Here is a 19,443-nt window from a genome sequence, read left to right as displayed (position 1 = left end):
TTTTTGAAAACACCCAACTAGTCTTCCCCACATCTAATTAATCAATATGCACAGAAAACAAATAAATAAAAATATAGAAAAGACACTGAAAATTTAAAGTTTAAGAACTAATGGATTGATAAGAAAAACAGTGCCTCAAAAATGGTTTTTATATAGCTATATAAATTATGTATATAATACATTATAATGCATGTTTAGAATAATATATAATTTTACCGTAATTTGTAATTTATGTCATAAATTGTATATACATATTTGATAAAATATTATTTTAACCATATATATATACACAAACACACACACATATATATATAACCATTATATATATACTGATAAAATTTTTACACCACTGGAACATTTCATTATTTTGGCAGGATTGTCTTTGGGCAGCACAACTTTGAGGAACAATTTAGCGATATCTTGTAAGGTTGAAGAAACGGCCATAGACAGCTCAGTAATGAAATCATTACTGAATGTGTACACTAGAGAAACTCTTACATATGTGCAAATTTAGTAAATGCTCCCTGTCCCTTTGGCCTGATGAGTTCACCTACTGCTCCTTTAAACAGCTACTGACCTGCTGCTAGACTGTAACTTCCTGTTTCTGCATTACCCATCTCCACTTAAGCCCTTTCTCTGAAAACAAATGAGATAGAAATGATGGACACAGGAACACTCAGTGTATGCCTGTGTTAACACTACTTAAGGGAAATCCTCAACAATTGAGGCTAAAAGGCAATGGCTAAATTGCCTTCTAGTAGCTTCCTTGTACTGTGGTAGAACTAACCCAAGGTACAATCCCCAAGGTACAATCCCTAGTGGGATTGTGACTCAGTTGTTAACTGTGGTACTCAAGCTTGTTAAGACTTAACTTTATTGCCCCTTTTCTCTTGCCTATTTCTCTTTCTTTCTTTTCTCATTTGTGGTGCCTGGGATCAACTTCAAAATAAAGTGTCTGTGTCCAAATCCTTGACTTCATTGGATTTGGTGGGGGAAGGATTAAGACTAAACAGAATATGAGAATGTCCATTCCAGCATGATTTGTAATAGTAAACCATCAGCAAAATTGAGGCTTTTAAATTTTATTGTGTTTTATAGTAGCTTAGCAAAATAAATCAATATTTTTATATCTAGAACAACCAAGAATTTACATTCAGAGATATCAAATTTATAATATCTTTATAAATTGGAATTGGAATTAATTTATAATATTTTCTTATGTGATAATATTTTCTTATGTGAAGTCAATATTAAGATTATCACTTTTTGGTGTAAGTGTGGAACATACATTCAAATGACTACCAAGTAATGGGATTAAATGCATGCTTAGAAATAAATACAGATATCAAGTTCTGAATAAGTGGTCATGGTAATATTTATTCCCAGATAATTGCAACAAACCATGTAGAAATTATATATTTCTTAGATGAATCAACAATTCAATTGTATTATACTGTGTATTAGTCTGTTCAAGCTGTCAGAACAAAATACAATAGACTTGATGGCCTAAACACAGAAATGTATTTTCTCATAATTCTGAAACTGGAAGTCCAAAAGCAAGGAGCCAGGAGGGTTGATGTGTGGTGAGGGTTTGCCCTTTGGCTTGCAGATGATTGGATGCCTCCTTGCTACATTTGCTACATGCTGTCTTGATCTTTTCTTTGTGTCCTCCTGGAGAGACAGCGAGAGAGAAAGAGAGAGAGTGAGAGAGATGAGAAAGTTATTTTTTCTCTCTGGTGTTACTTCTTATAAAGACGTTATTTCTGTTGGATTAGGGTCCCAATTTAATGATCTTATTTAACCTTAATGATATCTGTAGAGGCTTCTTCCCCAAATACACAAATACAGTCATATTGGCAGTTAGGCCTTCAATATATGAACCTGGGGGAAGGAAAATAAATATTTAGTCTATAATATACTCACATTCTGTACTCAAGACTTTTTATTAAAATAAGTTATAAGGAACTTATCATCCACTGATTACTAAGAGGCTTTGGGAACCATATGCAAATAATTTTTTAATCTTGATCCTTCTAAGACTGTATTACAAACTATTCATATCTAGAATTTAAGATTTAGATGAAACTTTTCAGATTATCTACTACAAGCACAACGTACAAGGATATTTTTATGTGTTTCTTGGCAAGGTGCCAAGATCATACTCTATTTCTGAGCAGAGAGAACAGTGCATTGTATTTACCTAAATATTTAGAAAGTCTTCTTAATATTGACTTATAATATTTATTCTTATAGTGTCTATACATTTGACATAAATATGCCGTCTGGAAAATGCTGACCATATGTGTTCTCTGATTCCAAGTATCACTGTATTTATTTTCATGGTAACCTAGCTTCAGAACAACTCAAGTGCTCAAACTGAACACTGTAATATAGATACTGCCTGTCAACTAACAGATACTTTTTCTATGATTTCCTCATAAAAAGTATTCGCACAGGCTGGGCACGGTGGCTCACGCTGTAATCCCAGCACTTTGGGAGGCTAATGTGGGCGGATCACAAGGTCAGGAGTTCGAGAACAGCCTGGCCAACATGGTGAAACCCCGTCTCTACTAAAAATACAAAAATTAGCTGAGCGTGGTAGTGAGCTTCTGTAATCCCAGCTACTCGGGAAGCTGAGGCAGGAGAATCATTTGAACCCAGGAGGCAGAGGTTGCAGTGAGCCAAGATCACGCCACTGCACTCCAGCCTGGGTGACAGAGCCAGACTCTGTCTCAAAAAAAAAAAAAAAAAAAAAAAAGGATTAGCACAATACAGAGCCCCTTTCTCATAATGCCATTTCAAAATTAAAGTTGTTTGTTTTGTTGTTGTTGTAGTTGTTTTGGTAAAAGGAAGAAGAAGAAGAGAAAAATTATGGATATGAGGGCAATCTAAGAGCAACATCTGTCAACCGTTTGATTGCCAGGGTTGGTGCAGCAGATCTGGTTGACTAGACAGGTGTTCCCTTCCTTCCTCACCACTCCATATGCGTTCCTCCCAAAGCTGCGTGCTCAGTAAAAGAGGATGACCATCCCCGATGGAGAAGGACCCATCTTCAGTCAAGGGCATGTGAGTAGATGGGCTCCCCTGCTAGAACTTCCAAGCAAGCTCTCAAGAAGAGAAAAATCAATCACATGATATTATTCTTCACCTCTCTTGTTTATTATTTATTGATTTATTTTGTTGCCATCGTTGAATAGTTCATATAGAGTAAGTCTGTAGAAAAATAAATTAAACGGTAAGGACAATTCAGTGATTATCCAATTGAACAGCTGTACATGAAATAATATCATTATTGGTATTACTTTATTACTTTCAGGGTTTGAATTCTTGTGTTCAAGTGTAGTTCTTTCAGATATTGTTGCTGTAGTATCATCTCTAAATTTGTAAGTTGTTTCTTATTTCACAGGGACATAAAGACTAGAAACAAGCTTCCTTGCCATAGGGGTTCAGTTGTATCTAAGTAATAAGATAAAATTTCTTGGTGTTGTAGAAGAGCAGAAGTCATTGTTCTCATGCCATGGTTGAGGATAAATGTGTGGACTTTGACAAATAGTAGACATGGGTTTTTGCCCATTGATTTTGGAGATCTTCCTGAGAATCATCTTCTTAGGTGTGGTAGGCAACTAAAATAATTGTTAATGGCTTCCTGAGATTCCTTCACTTAAAAATATCTTGAGAGCAGCTTTTCTGACTGTCATTTTGCCACCTCTCAGCAGTTTTGTTGGCCACTAGTTCTGTGTCTTAAACCTCTTTACATGTAAAATACTTAAGAGTGCTTTCAGTTTTAATGTCTAAACTCTTATCTATTCAGTAGTGGATATTTGCCACTCTCTTCTAGTAAATATCTGGTTTCCTAATGGATTATATGGTTATGTGAGAAAAATCCCAGAATTAAAAAAAAATCAGTCCTATTAAATTAACCACATACCTCCATCACACCCAAAGCTCTTGCTGCTTTTCCTCATTCTTTCAAAGGTTTTTTTTATAGTTTCGAAACTCCATGCTGATAGTTTTTATCTTTTGTAATGATATAAATCAAGAAAATATGTCAGGAAATAAAATTAATATAATTTCAATACATTTACTTTTATATTGTTTTATTTTGTATTAGACTTGATTTTTATGATAGAAGTCAATGAAAGTTATCAAAATCTGGAAAAATAAAAATGAGATGAAGTGTATTAAAAGGAAATCTTTAGACAAATTTAAAGGAGTTTAATGAAGCAGATAATTATTTGGGAATCCAGTAGATCTCAAGAGCCAGCAGAGAGGTTCAAAGATCTCAGTTCTGCAAAATAGGTAGGCAGTACATATGGACAGAAAATGAAAGTAAGATACAGAAACTGGTTGGTTACAGCTTAGCATTTTACTTGTTTGGACATGGTCTGATCAATTGGCAGCCTGTGATTGGCTGAAGTTAGTCTGCTGTGACTGGCTGAGACCTAGCAATTTGTTACAATATATACTCCTAAATTGAGGCTTTCAGTTTGTTTAGTTAAATTGTGGTTTGTTATGTAGGGACCTACAGTACCGAGACAGCCTCAAGCCAAATTAAATTTAATTAAACAGTCATCACCTCAATCTTAATCTTGGCAAAGGAAATACTGAAATAGGATGGGCCACTGAGGAATCTTTGAGCTTTCCAAGTAAAATGGCAAATTTCAAGTTACACTGCATTACTAGAGGAACTACAGAGGTTAGAGTTTTGATCAAAAACTTAAAAAATTGCCATCCAGTGAACAGATACCTGGTTAAAATTACCTCTTAGGAGGGCAAATATTTAATAAATGGCAATAAAGAGCTGACCGGGTGTGGTGGCTCACATATGTAATCCTAGGATTGTGGGAGGCCGAGGAAGGATGATGGCTTGAAACCAGGAGTGGTAGACCAGCCTGGGCAACATGGTGAGACTCTGTCTCTACAAAAAATAAAAATAAATTAAAAAAATTAAAATAAATAAGTAAATAAATAAGAGCTCCCAGTTTTTGCTTTAACAACCCAGGCTTGAAATGTTGTTTTTTTTTATTGGAAAAAAAATCATTTTAAGATTTCACTTTATTTCTGCTGAATTGTTAACATTGCTGAGCTGATTTCACCTAAATTATGGTGAAGATTAATCAGAGACCCTAAACTCTGAAGGAACTAGCTTAACTATTTTTCCAGAACTCACTAACCGCAAGTCCTAGAAAACTCCCAAGGGCAAGTTTCATATTTCTGGCCTCATTTTAAAACTCAAATCATCTTGGGGAAAATTTTAAAGCGTTTGAAGAGAAGGATCCAAAAATTTCAATTGCTTCTCTGAAACCTTGGAATCCTGCCTGTTAATAATCTCCATGCTCTTTGCTTAGAATTTACCCACAGAATTAACTGACAGGAAACTGCCCATCACCCTCCACCCTCCCAGTAAGACTGTGCCAAAACACTCATCAGAAACCACAATGACAAAAATAGATCCAATTGACGACTAGGCAGTGACTAAGAAACGGATGTACCGATTTAAGCTATCTTCATTATCTTTTTCCTTGTTTTGATGGCAAAAAGAAAGAGAAAGCTACGTAATAGCATCTGGGCAAAACAGCTTGTACACCAAGTTCTGCCCTATGTAATTTAAAATATTTGAGTTCTTATAACATCCCTGAAAAGCATGGCTTTTAATACAAACACCACATACATACAGTACAGATCATCTAACTATAGTCATGCTTCTGGGCAGAGCTTGCAGCAATAGCAAAAATAATAAAAGAAAATTCTCTTTGTACAGCTGAATGGCTGCACTAGAATTTTCAGTGTTCAGATGTAATTAGAAAACAGCTGTGAAGGAAAATCAATTGTTCCTGGTAGTCAATGGCTAATTTTCCACAATCAAAATAAAGAATGCAATATGACATGTTTGTAATGAGCAAGTAATTGTTTCTCTTTTGTTTATTGTTTTAACATTTTTCCCTTTATTTGTGGGAGCTGTCATTTGCTTGCTTTAGGACAACTCTCCCAGTCTTTGCCTCTCCCATCCATATTTAAATACTAGCAACTGCCAAAGAGGCTATGCAGTCCAGCTCAGTTTATTCACGATTGCCTTGCTTATGATGGTGATTTGTGGACTTGCAAGGAAATGTTGTCCTTGCTTTTATGAATTCACAATAAATCTTCCATAAATGGAATGATTATTAAACACTAGCATTTATTCATGGGATTTAACTTTGATTCATTCTGCAAAGGTCTCATGTGTCAAAAAGATGCAGTTCCCAGAATTCATTGACCTGCTGCTCCAAGTGGGTCTGCATTGCAAAACAAAACAAAACTGAAACGACCACACGGCCCTTTTTTTATACCCTTCAATCATTAGCATAGACTGGAAGGTATTGGTGTAGCAGATGGATAGAAAAGCGAAACCTCTATGGTGCACACTTGGAATTTAGATGGTTGGAAAATTAACTTAAATGCTAGAATAGACCAATGAGAGTAAAATTGTTTTATCATGCAAAAGAGTCTGGTTGAGAAACACCAGAGGATTAACACTCCTAGGCTGCTTTCAGCTGATATAAAAAGAAAAAAAAAATGCTTATATTATTTAGTGAAATTAATGTCTATATTATTCTTTTTCTACACTTATATTTCTCTGGAACATTCTTTGAAAGCAAATATAATTGCAGTTTCAGAGAATGAAATGAATAGTAAATACGGACTGAATCTTAATTGCTGTGTGATCTTGGGACCATGTCTTAGTCTTGGTTTATCTCTATTTCTCTGTGAGAAAAATCATGATTAATATGTGAATATATGTTCTTCCTTTTCTAATATTATTACATAAAATATATTAGTATATGAATATTTCCAAATTTTAAAGTTCTGGAGGAAAGACATTTTCCATTAAAAAAACGCATGATAAGCCATCAGTAGCCACTAAGTCATAACTAGTTTCATCACATCCATTTATACCTGTGACTGACAATTGTCTGATAGTACTTCTGAATTTTTCTCAGTCTTTCGTCTTCAGAGAGCCTGTTCCAGAATCTGTGCAGTGTTTATTATATAGCTCCATTTCCTGGCCCTAAAAAGGCATTGTGGGTTGAAGTCGTCGATGATGAGAAGGGAATTCTATATTTTGTGAAGCAGAGTAAACTATTAACTGAACCAAACTTTGAACTGAACTTTGAAAACTATTGGTCTACTTCAATTATTATGGATAACAAACCTGAATATATTTTTTGAAGGGCTAAGGTGCCATGCAGCTTTTGTTACAAAATTTCAGGAGGCACTCTCCTCTGGGATTCTTTATCTGTCTATCCACTTTTGTTCTTCACAGTCTTAAGTAGAATACCAATAATTTGATATTCATATTTTCTCCTAATAAACCTCATACTTTCATACTTCATTACCTCTGCTTTTTCTTACCCTCAGCACAGAACGTCCCCTTTTTCCACTTCCCAGTCTTTTGAAAAGCACCACAGGCAAGGTCAAGAGACGTTTGCTTGTTTGATTTTTAATTTGTGTTGTTTGTTTTTGAGATCACGATGTTATATATACTTTTGTAGATGTTGTGCCAATGAAGCCAATGGAAATTTGACTGGAAGATGAAATGATAAAAATGGATGACACTTCTCATCCCATGACTATAAGAAGAGATAATGTAATTAAAAGGGTAGTTCGATGGTATAATTAAAATATACAGTATAAGACCTGACAACCAATTGAAATGAAGGAGTAAGACAGAAGGACGGTGGAGTTCTGTAAATTCTCCAAGTTGGTAGTAATATTTTATGTCTACAACATGCTTCCTACAAGTACAAACATATGGCTGATGCTGTGTCAAATATATATTGTCCTTCAGAAATTTGAAAATTGTGGTACTGCACACAAGGAGTGTATAGAAGGCTATTAGAGTTGAATCAGTTCATGACAATCTAAAAAGGAGAAGAACGTTAAACTCTTGCTGCTGAGATTCTGAGATCTCTCCTTTTCCTTGCTCAGGGGTTGATTCTTTAGCTCGTTCTTTGATTTTCTGATCAACCCAAAAACTTTTCCAAGAAGTCCTCTTCACGCAAATTTTCCCCATATTTTATTCACAATTGTTTTCTGGTGCATGGTATTCAAATAAGTTAAAGTAATAAATAAAGTAATACAGAAGTTAGTACCTGAGTGTGGCTTGCAGGAAGCAGACCCTGAGTAAAAGTGTGGTTGTGGAATCATTCAGCAGATCACGATGAGACTACCATTTGAATGGTAATGTGAAAACCATGTTTGGCAGTGGTAAAATATCCAGCAAAATCTTTATTTCAAATCCCCTAAGACTATATTCCCACTGGCAAAGTCTCTATGGAAAAGGTAGCTACTCCCATACACTGATTTTTATAAGTATAAGCAATGACAGAACCATGGAGAGAAATGTTTGTGTTGGATACATTGAAATATATAACATAAAGAAAAACAAACTCAAATTTTGAAGTTATTGCATCAAATAATAAAATAAAACTTCAGTTGGGCTCCAAACAGGGTTAAAAAATACTAATTTCTTCTTGTAATAGTAGTAATAGGAATAAAATATCAGATATTGATTCTAAATGTTCCTGAAATATTGCAGAGGTTGACATAGTACATGACTCAACAAGATTTGTTATGCAAAGGTTAGGGTGTTGATTAAAATACACTGTCAGCCAACCACATTGGGGATATGCAAACAATTTGCTAGGTCCCTCACCTCCAATGATCTCTATTCTCCATCTGATAAAGTTTCTTTTTTATTTTCTTGGCTCACAGAAGATGTAATTCTATGGTGGAAGGAGATAAAAAATTTTCTCTGAAGTCCCACATCCAAGGCCACATCTCTTACTGATACTGTCTTTGCTGGGTTAACAAAATCCAATTTCACCAAGGCCATAAAAATAAGATACATAACTGACTTGGGAAGGAGAATTACATATATAAGCAATTGTATAAATTTGGTAATGAATGCCATCTAAAACCTTATGAGATTTTGCCTAATAAGGGTAAATATAATTTTCAAATAAGTTGAAGTATTTTTCTACATATCTACTTACTGGATAATTATCTATGTAGCTAAAATAAACTGTAATAAAGATTGATCTAAACTATGTTACATATTTAACAATTTGAAATTCTCCATGTGATATAGGTAAGGAAGGGTAATGACAGTATCAAATAAGAATGTTGAATTAATTTTGTCTTCTACATAGTCTGTCTGGTCTATATCCAATTCCTGAATCCATATCCCTATATGGATGGATTTAGCTTCCTTCCTGTTGTATAAGTTAAAATGTCTCTGATGCTACCTGAGATAAAACCTTCCTTATGTATTCTCAGTTTCCTCTCATCTAATTAAGGATGTTGCTCCTGTAATTCTCCTCTGCACTCCTTCATCACTGAGGGCTCCTGTGTACTGGACCATTTCTACCACCCGTAAACATTTCCAATCTTAAAAAATAAAAATAAACTATGCCATATATGCGCAAATCAACCCTGATTCTTAGCTTCTGTTTTTGTTTTGTTTTGTTTCATTTTTTAGATGGAGTCTTGCTCTGTCACCCAGGCTGGAGTGCAATGGCACGATCTCGGCTCACCATAACCTCTGCCTCCCGGGCTCGAGTGATTCTCCTGCCTCAGCCTCCCGAGTAACTGGAATTACAGGCACCCGCCACCATGCACAGCTAATTTTTGTATTTTTAGCAGAGACGGAGTTTCACCAGGTTTGCCAGGCTGGTCTCGAACTCCTGACCTCAGGTGATCCACCTGCCTCAGCCTCCCAAAGTGCTGGGATTACAGGAATGAGCCACCACGCCCCGGCCCCTTAGCTTCTGTTTATAGCTAATGATCAAAATGGTTGTCTTACTCAGTTTCTTTACTTCCTTTTCTCTCATTCTCTCTCGCACTCTCTCCAACTCAGGTTTTATTCCCACTATTCAACGGAGATGATTTTTGTTAAAATCACCAAGAGACCTATCTGCATTGCAAGATTTGAAACTTAATTCTCAGTCTTCATCCTAAAAACTTAAATGATATATTTAAAACATTTGAGTGCTCACCCCTTCTTGAAATACTTCCTTCATGGGGCTTTAGGACATCGCTCTTTCTTGATTCACCATATTTTCTAACGCTTCTTTGCCTTTATCTCGTCTAATCTTATTGAATGTGATTTTAGGAATGCCCCAAGCTGGATCCTAAGCCATGTCTCTTTCTATACTTATTCTCTAGCTAATTTTGTGTAGTCTTATCACTAACACCATGCAAAAAGTGTTGACTTCCAAATTTAAATCTTAATTATCAATATTTCTCCTGAAGTACAGCCTGAAACACTTAATCTCGGTAAAGACACTTAATGTTTACTTAGATATCTAGTGAATTTATTAATGTTACCATGTCCAAAATCAAACTCTATTTTCTTCCCCTAAATTTCCTCCAAAAGTTTTTTTTAAAAATTTAACGTTCTCATTGCAATACAGTATTCCAATATATCAATATACCACATTTGTATAACACTTTCTTTATTGGTATACATTTGACTTTTCCCAGGTTGGAACTCTTAGGAATAGTGCTAGGATGAACATTTTTACACGTCTTTGGTAAACATATATGTTTTTATCCTAAGTGTATCTCTTGAAGTAGAATTGCTGAGTATGCTTAAAATCAGTTTCAGTGAATAAGGCCCAAAATATTTCTCGAGTGGTGTGCATATCCACATGTCTATTAGCAGTGTATGAGCTTCTCACTTGAGGCATGTCCTGGGTAAACTTGGTACTTTGTCTTTTAAAATTTTGCTATTAACAGTGATTAGTAGTACCGAGTTGTCATTTAATGTACATTTCCCTCATCACTATTGAAATTAGACATCTTTACACATCATTGGTCATATGGTACCTCTCTTTATTTTAAGAGCTTGTTCCAGACTTTGGCCCAATTTCTATAGGATTGCCCATTATTCTGCAGGGTTTTAAAAAGATAATCTGGATGTGAGTCCTTTATCAGAGTTATATACGGGAAACATTTTCTCTTTGTATACGGCTGCTCTTGTCACATTCTAAAGGAGTAGATACAGCCAAAATTATATTTTTTCTCATTGTTATCAATATTTGTGTCTTGATTAACAAATTTACCTACTCCAAAGTCAAAATAAGATTCACTTATGTTTGTTTAGTATCTTTACTGTTTTAACTTTTTACATACGGATCTACCATTTATTTAGAATTGTTTTTTTCTGTACGGGTTGAGAGTAGGGATTAATATCAATTTCTTTGCATGTTATTGAATTTTGGTTGGGCTTACAATGATTTAAGAAGAATGGAAATACCATTAAATCTTCAATCCCATGGACATTTTACTCCTTCTTTGTTTTAGGTTGTGTAATTTAGCTCAATAATATTTTGTAGTTTTAGTGTAGCTATCCAGATATTGATTCATCTTCATTAAATTTATTGCTAGGTATTAAATACTTGATAAGACCTTTATAAATTGATTCATTTTTAAATTTTATTTGCCTTGTATTCATTTATGCTATATCAATAACATGTAAATTATCCTAACAACCTGCTAAATTCACTTATTTATTCTAATATTAGTTAACTCCTAGGAATTTCTATATTTACAACCATATCTGTGTGAAAATTGGTATTATTTCTTCCTTTATAGCTCATATATCTCATTTATTTTAATTGTCCTATTGTACTGAAAAGAACTTTCAGTACGTTGTTACTGGGCAATGGTCGTAGAAAGTATCCTCTTGCATTTTTCACCTCAAGGAAAATGCTTAAAGTGTTTATTAATAAGTATAATGTTTGAAATATGTTTTCTGTAGTTATGTCTGATTGCAATATTTTTAAAGTAGCTTCTATTATCTGATTACTAAGAGTTTTAAATGAATTTGTGTTGAATTTTACAAAATCCCAAGTGCACTTAAATGGGACTTTTAAAGTTTACTTTTGAATGGGAAGTTATATTGATTAAATTAGAATATTTTAAATAAAATTTATATTCCTGGAATATGTGCAACTTGGTATATTCATTTTTATAAGTGGCTGGGTTTGATTTGCTATTTGTTTAGGATTTTTGCGTTTATAAGAAGACTGGCCTGTGCCTTCCTCTTTTTTAATAATATATTTTATGACATTTGACCAACAAATGTATTCGGTTTCAACTACTGACTTGAGAAATCCTTTCTTCTGTTCTAATTAATCTCAGAAGTTTATTTAAGATTACTGTCACTTCATCTTTAAATTTGGAAGCATTCTCCAGGCAAAAATAAGTGTTTTTTTAGATTACGTTCTGAGAAGGCTGAAAGATGCAATTTCTTTAACACATAATGTCACTTTAAATTTTATGTATCTCTTTTGTTAATTATATAAAATTGTGTTTTTCTAGATGTCTGCTCAATTAAATTTTATAATTTACATAAACATGTTCAGAACTTCTATAATCTTTTTGTGTCTGTTGGATCTTTAATGGTATTTTCTTTTTCCTGTCAGTTATTTGTAACTTGAGTCTTTATTATTTTTTTGATCAATATTGCTATAGGTCTATGCTTTTTAAAAAATTATTTAAGGCCAGGCATGGTGGCTTATGCCTGCAATCCTAGGACTTTAGGAAGCCAAGGCAGGTGGATCACGAGGTCAAGAGTTGAAGACCAGCATGGCCAAGATGGTGAAACCCCGTCTCTACTAAAAATACAAAAATTAGCCAGGCATGGTGGCAGGCACCTGTAATCCAGCTACTCAGAAGGATGAGGTAGAGAATTGCTTGAACCTGGGAGGTGGAGGTTGCAGTGAGCCTAGATTGTGCCACTGCACTCCAGCCTGCATGACAGAGTGAGAGTCTGTCTCAAAAAAAATTATTTAATATAAATATGATGATTTTTAATCTTATGTGTGTGTTTCTTCACTCATTGAGAGGTGCGTAATAATGTTTTGCAATGTGATTATGAATTTGTCTAACCATTTGGAAGCTATGTTCTTATATATAAATTTAGAATTGTTTAATCTACCTGGTGGATTAACCAGTGAATTGTTCTTCTACATCACTTCTTCATTCAAGGATAATGTGTTTGATATTAATATAACTTTTGTTATATTTGTACTTGTACTATCATTTACCTTCAGCCTTTCTGAGCTCAAGTGAAAAAATCTGCAAAGTACGGGGCCCAGGCTAACTTCTCCTTGCCTCTATCTTCTTGAGATCTTAGTTTATCTCCAGGTCCTGGCTTTATTGGCAGCTCTTATCTTCAATACTGCCTATTTAGTCATGTAAGATACCCAGTAATTCTTCTGGTTCTACGGCTTTGGCATTGGGCTTAGCAACAGATTTGCTCAAGAATCAACAAATATTCTTGTAGAAGAAGCAGTTGTAAAATATCAGCTCACTGCTCTATAAATCCCTTATCGTGAATTTTGACCCATCAAATTCTGTGAGTTCCATCAGTTCTTTTATATATTTAGTTGTTGGTTTTTTTTTTTCCATTTTTATCCAGGTTTCCTTGTTGTCATTGCTAGGAACATTGGTCTGATGAAAGCTATTTCATCATGGTCAGAAGTAATATTACAGTAATCATTTAAAAATGTCTCATATCACATCATTCCACTGCTCAAAACACTCACATCACAAGAAAATGGAAGTCAAAGTCATTACAAAGGCGTAGAATCCCCATATAACCTTGACTGACTGCTCAGACCTGATGTCCGAGCACTCACCCACTACTTTACTCTTCACTGTGCTTCAACCATTCTGATAACGTTTTCCTATTCCTTGATAGTCCAATATTAGCAATACTCTTTGTTTTCACTTCTTGCAGTGCTATTCCTCCAAATATTTGCATGACTCATTCCTCTTTTGTGTTGATTTCTCTGCACTGTTTGTTTTATGTAAGGCCTGCAACATCAAACCGCATACTTCTGATGCTTTTATCTCCACCTGTCATAATAGATGTTTACTTGTATTTTTTTCTGTATTTGTCTCCCTCTCTCTAGTAGACTATGATTATATTACATGAAAACGGAGACCTTGTCTACTCTGGTCACTGCTCAATATCTAGCACTTGGAAAATTTCTTGATAGTGTATGGCATTTAATAAATATTTATGTATTTTGTCAGCCCACCATTTCATTTTACTTTGCCCCATTTAATCAGAAAATTTTCCTTTTTTATAGCCATAGATGAATTGATTTCTCAGAAAATTCTGGAATCTATTAAAACTAAAAAGAAAAAGAAACAAATCCAAAACACATAGGAACAAACACAACAACCCCAAAACAAGCAAAACAACAAATATACTTTACTACAGATTATGATAGAAATTTGGGCATAGAGACTGCAATTAAATTGTGAGTTTATGAACAAAATAGTATTAGGACTTGTGATAAATACCACCTATCAAATTATGTAATAATTTGAACCATGGGGGAAAAAGACATTGAAAAGCAAGACTTAAAAAACTTGAGACATAAAGCAGAACTCTATAGAAAATAAACACCATTGTACATAATTACAGGGAAAACAACCAGTGGATTTATAATATAGGACCTATAGTAAAATAATCTATGTAGCATTTAATACTAAGATATGTAAAAATGAAAACATCATTAGGGAATATTTGAATCAATTTTCTCAGCATAGAATGTAAAAGCCAGTGAGTTGAGAACTAAATAGAAGCTGTAGATGCAGAGATGCAGAAAGAATACTATTTACCAACTCCCTTCAGAAAAAAAGTACAGTGAATTCACTTTGCTGGAGATGAGTGGAGGGAAGTTTCATGGAGAGTTTTTATTTAGGATGATATATGGATATGTATTATAGGTTGAATTGTCTCCCTCTAAAGTTCTTATGTTGAAGTCATAACCTCCAGTTCCTTAGAATGTGACTGTATTTCCTCTTTAAGGAGGAAATAAAGATTAAAGGAGGTCATTAGGGTAGGCCCTAATTCAATGTTATTTATGCCCTTTTAAGAAGAGAGATTAGGACACAAGACATGATAAAAGGGAAGACTGTATGGAAACAAAGAAGAGAGCCATCTACAAGTCAAGGTGAGAAGGCCTCAGAAGCCCTGCTGACACCTTGGCCTTTGACTTCTGAACTGAGAGGAAATAAATTTATGGTGTTTAAGCCATCCAGCTCCTGGTACTTTTTCATGGCAGTCCCAGCATATTAATACAGCATGTTTCCAACCTAAAAGGAAAGTATGGAAGAAACAAGATGGATGAAGCAGTGAAGAATGGAAATAATTTTTAAATGGAGGACCAAAAGATGGTAGAGCAATGTATCCAGAGGTATAATAGTGAGGTAGAAATTGGAGAATGTGTTAAATTGTATCATAATAACTATTTAGCAAAGGTACTGATAACAACAAGAGGCAGCCAAATGCCTAAGCAGATAGGGGTGGGTACCCAGTGAAACTCCACCTCCAATCAAGCCAAAGACAGTTTAAAGACTGAGAGCCAAGCTACAAGTTAAATCCTCAGAATGGATTGATAAATTGTCTTCCTGTTTCAGGTGCTTTCCTCAGATTGATCCCCACTATTCACCCATTTTACATATACTTACCTTTTCCTAATTGGTTTCTATAAAGACCCCAAACTCAGCTGGTAGAGGAGGAGATGGCCAGACTTTGGGGAAGACTTCCTGCCCCCCTCCAGCTCCCATCTCAAGCTGCCCTCTCCACTGAGAGCCATTTTTATTGCTCAATAAAATTCTCTGCCTTCACCATCCTTCAATCATTCATGTGACCTCATTCTTCTTGGATGCTGGACAAGAGTTCGTGATCCACCAAGCGTAAGTACACAGAAAAGGCTGTCACGCTGGCCCTTTGCCCTCACTGGTGGAGGCCAACCACCCTTCTTAAGAAGGCAAGGGGCCAACTGAGCTGCTAACACACTGCTGTATGTTAGGCTGCAGATAGCAGAACTACATGAGCACTGTAACACCCCCTCCAGTCTCACTGGGGTCATGGGCACCTTCACATGGGTTTCACCACATTCCCCTCAAGGTGATATCCCTTGTCTGACCATGGGCCCCACATGGTGAATGTTCATGTGTTGGTGCTTGGAGTGGCTGTCCGGGTCCTGCATTTGCTTGCTCATGTGCTTCTTTCTGCAAAGTGGCTGAGTGCAATGGACCAAATAGATGGGACACTCCTGCTGCAAGTCTGGTGAAGGGGCCAAGAAAAATCCTGCATCATCTGGGGGCTCATCCAGGACTCAGAAGGGTGAGTGAATATGGATCTGACTCTTCACATTTTTCCAAGACTTCTTGTGCTCAAACTTTCCTCTGAAGGAGGAAACTTTCCACTCAGAGATGAAGCACCAAACCTCTGAGTGGCCAGTTAAGAGCAAGTGGCACAGCTAGAGAGGACAGGATGTGACCCTGCCACCTCTCTTTCAGATGAAAGAAATGTTGGCTTTGTTTCTCTTCACAGAGGTCTAGCAACTGTGTTGAACCAGAATAAAGTCCTGGGGCAACTGAAGACATCTGGCCAAGGCCACTCCTCAGGGTTGCTGGAAGGCCCCTAGACTGGCTCTGTCCCCAACTCCCATCAGAGCATCGGCCAAGACCCCCAGACTTTTCTATGGTATTTTTAATTCCTTCTTTTATGCTTTGAAATGGCTCCTATATCTTCTTTTATAATGTTAAGGGTGTTGCTGCAAACTGCAGAGATATTACTGGGTGGAATAAGCATTTGGCTTAGCCAGCAAATATGCAATTCAGAGCAATGTGGTTCCCATCTGCTGTTAGAGGCAAGGAGGATACAGTGATTAGGAATATTTCCCCTGTTGAAGGAACCCATTTGCATAGATCAAGAGGCTTTTTCCCTCAGGCACCTGCCCCTCCCCCTACACTTAAGCTTTTTTTTTTTTTTCCTTTCATCTACCTTGTCAGGGGTTCACATGACCCTGCAAATGCAGGGAGCTCTTCTAGGTGAGGAGGATTGTTTTTTTCTACCTTAGAACTATGCTTACGATAGGGAAGCAATGGAGGAGTGACCTTCCTGTCTGCTGGCTGCAAATTTGGCAAGGGCCACCTGGGACTTCATTTAAAGAAATCCATGCATTCCCCTGAGACAAATTTTTGTCCAAAACTCAATTGCAAGTTTTGGGTTGAAGCCCTAGAAAGAAAAACTAGATCTGATGGATCCAAAGGCAGGCAACCACAGAAGTGAAGGGGCACAGTGCAGGTGAGCATGACTAATTCCTGCCCATTAGCCTCCCAACACACACATTTCATTGGTAGAGGTTATACTAGTGTCCATTCCATAAATGAGGTCTGGGGAACCCAGAGTTTACTGACAGCAGTGGGGACAGGCAGTGTGTGGGTGAGTGCCAATCATTTCCACCCTTTAGGCCTCCCTGTTAATGTGGATGAAAGCTGCATTGGCACTCATGGGCAGCACCCTGCTGAGGTCACTGGGACCCAAGGATTTAAGGATGGAAGAAGGAAGGGGGATGCCGTTTCTTTCTCTCCCTCACATACCCAATGTATTCATTTGGAAGAGAAAGGAACTGAGAGACCTCTTTTCCTCTCTTTCCAAATGGATAACCAATCATCTTCAGTCAATACTTCTCCTGAATCACTGGGACTCCTTTGGGGGAAAAAAAAGACTTTTCCTCTGTCCTCTCTTTGTGGATGAGTAACTGTGTCCCTGTACCAGGACACTCTCCTCAGATGCATCCTCCAAACTGGAAAAAGTTAATTTCACAAACCTTAAATTGCTTGGCTTAAAATTGAGCTTGGGGGAAGGGAATGCAGAGCCTGATATAGCAGCAAAACAGTAAAAGTTTTTTACTGGTCAGACTTCTGACCTCTCTCTCCCTGTGCAAACTTATAAAAAGGAATGGTAAGGGTCACTGTAAAGTTCTGAAAAACCTGGGTGAGGGCTCCATCTTGTTTTATGTTCTTGAGAGCCTGATCTTGTAACCACATAACAGTACTTTCTTTTGGTCTCTGCCATATTAAAATAGCGGCCTGGGTTCAATTCCTGCTAGGGAATGAGTACTTTCTGGTTAATATCTGTGTGACTTTTACTATTTGCTGATTCTCTTCCCCTCTATGAACTTCTGGTTTCCTTTCTTAAATCTTCCTTTCTCTGAGCTACCTTTAAAGATTCTAGATTTTGTCAAAACTGTTCATCACCTCTTTGAAAATACCTCATAAACTTGTGGTTAAGTCATAAGCTTAGCTGAGGCTTGCTGGTTTCACCTGTGAGGCTGCATTTGGTAAATTTCTAAAGCCAGAAATATGGGCTCCTTGGCATGGTTAAAGTCAGGTAACAGGTAACAAGGGATTTAAAAGAATTTTCTTAAAGAGCACTGTGGTTAAAAGTCACCTTAAGTAAAAAAGTGAATATCAAAGTCATAAGTATTTATTTAAAAGACCTTTATATTTTTCTCTTCATGGACCTTGTTTTTTTGGACAAAGTTTTTTTTGCAGTCAACTGAATTATTTTTCTCCATTTTGTCTTTTCACTTCTAGTGTACACCCAATAGGCCCTAAGGTAACTTCTAAGAGAATAGGATTTCTTGGGGAAAAACAGAGAAGGTGCCATGAACCCCATTTTGGAGGGGAAAAAAATCCTTTTTTTACCTCATGGAACCCTAGGAATTAAAAGCAGATAGACCCCTCTCAAAATCTGTTTTTGTCTTCCAGCTATGCCTGTTTATTAGGCCCTAGAAATTGCATGTTTTCCTAGCCCTGCTTCTTGAAAGGCTCCACCCTGAGGTCCATAATCCAATTAGGAGATTGGCAAATGAAAAATATTTCAACTACTGGATCTCCTTATGTCTGTCTTTGTAGTCATATATGTGTTATGTGTGTGATGTGTATATAAAAAAGAGCTCTAATTAATTGGCTTAGAGAAAAATAAGCACTTAGATCAAATTTTTTTGAAAGAAAAATAAGAGCTATACTACCTTTTATTTCATGTGAATTTAATCTTTGAGAAATAAAAACGGTTCTACTTTGGGAGGCCGAGGCAGGCGGATCATGAGGTCAGGAGATCGAGACCATCCTGGCTAACATGGTGAAACCCTGTCTCTACTAAAAATACAAAAAATTAGCCAGGTGTGGTGGTGGGCACATATAGTCCCAGCTACTTGGGAGGCTGAGGCAGGAGAATTGCGTGAACCTGGGAGGTGGAGCTTGCAGGGAGCTGAGATCGAGCCACTGCACTCCAGCCTGGGTGACAGAGCGAGACTCCATGTCAAAAAAAAAAAAAAAACAGTTCTAAAGATTATTGGTAAGATACAAGTGTTTTCAAAATGTAAATATGTGATCTAAATTATGCAGGTCAGATACTAGGTTTGCTAAATGTTTTAAGGTTGTAAACTGCTTCTTTAGTTTTTCAGAACTGGTCAATTTACCTGCTTCACAATTTGGTAAAGCTTAGGGACATATAGAATTAACCACACCCCCAACTATGTTGGAAAGAGTCAGACTTTATCTGCACCTAGTATATAATTG

The sequence above is a fragment of the Pongo pygmaeus genome, chromosome 5, assembly GCF_028885625.2.
Source record: "Pongo pygmaeus isolate AG05252 chromosome 5, NHGRI_mPonPyg2-v2.0_pri, whole genome shotgun sequence".
Lineage (NCBI taxonomy): Eukaryota > Metazoa > Chordata > Mammalia > Primates > Hominidae > Pongo > Pongo pygmaeus.
The sequence above is the reverse complement of the archived record's forward strand: the minus strand, read 5'-3'. Positions refer to the sequence as shown.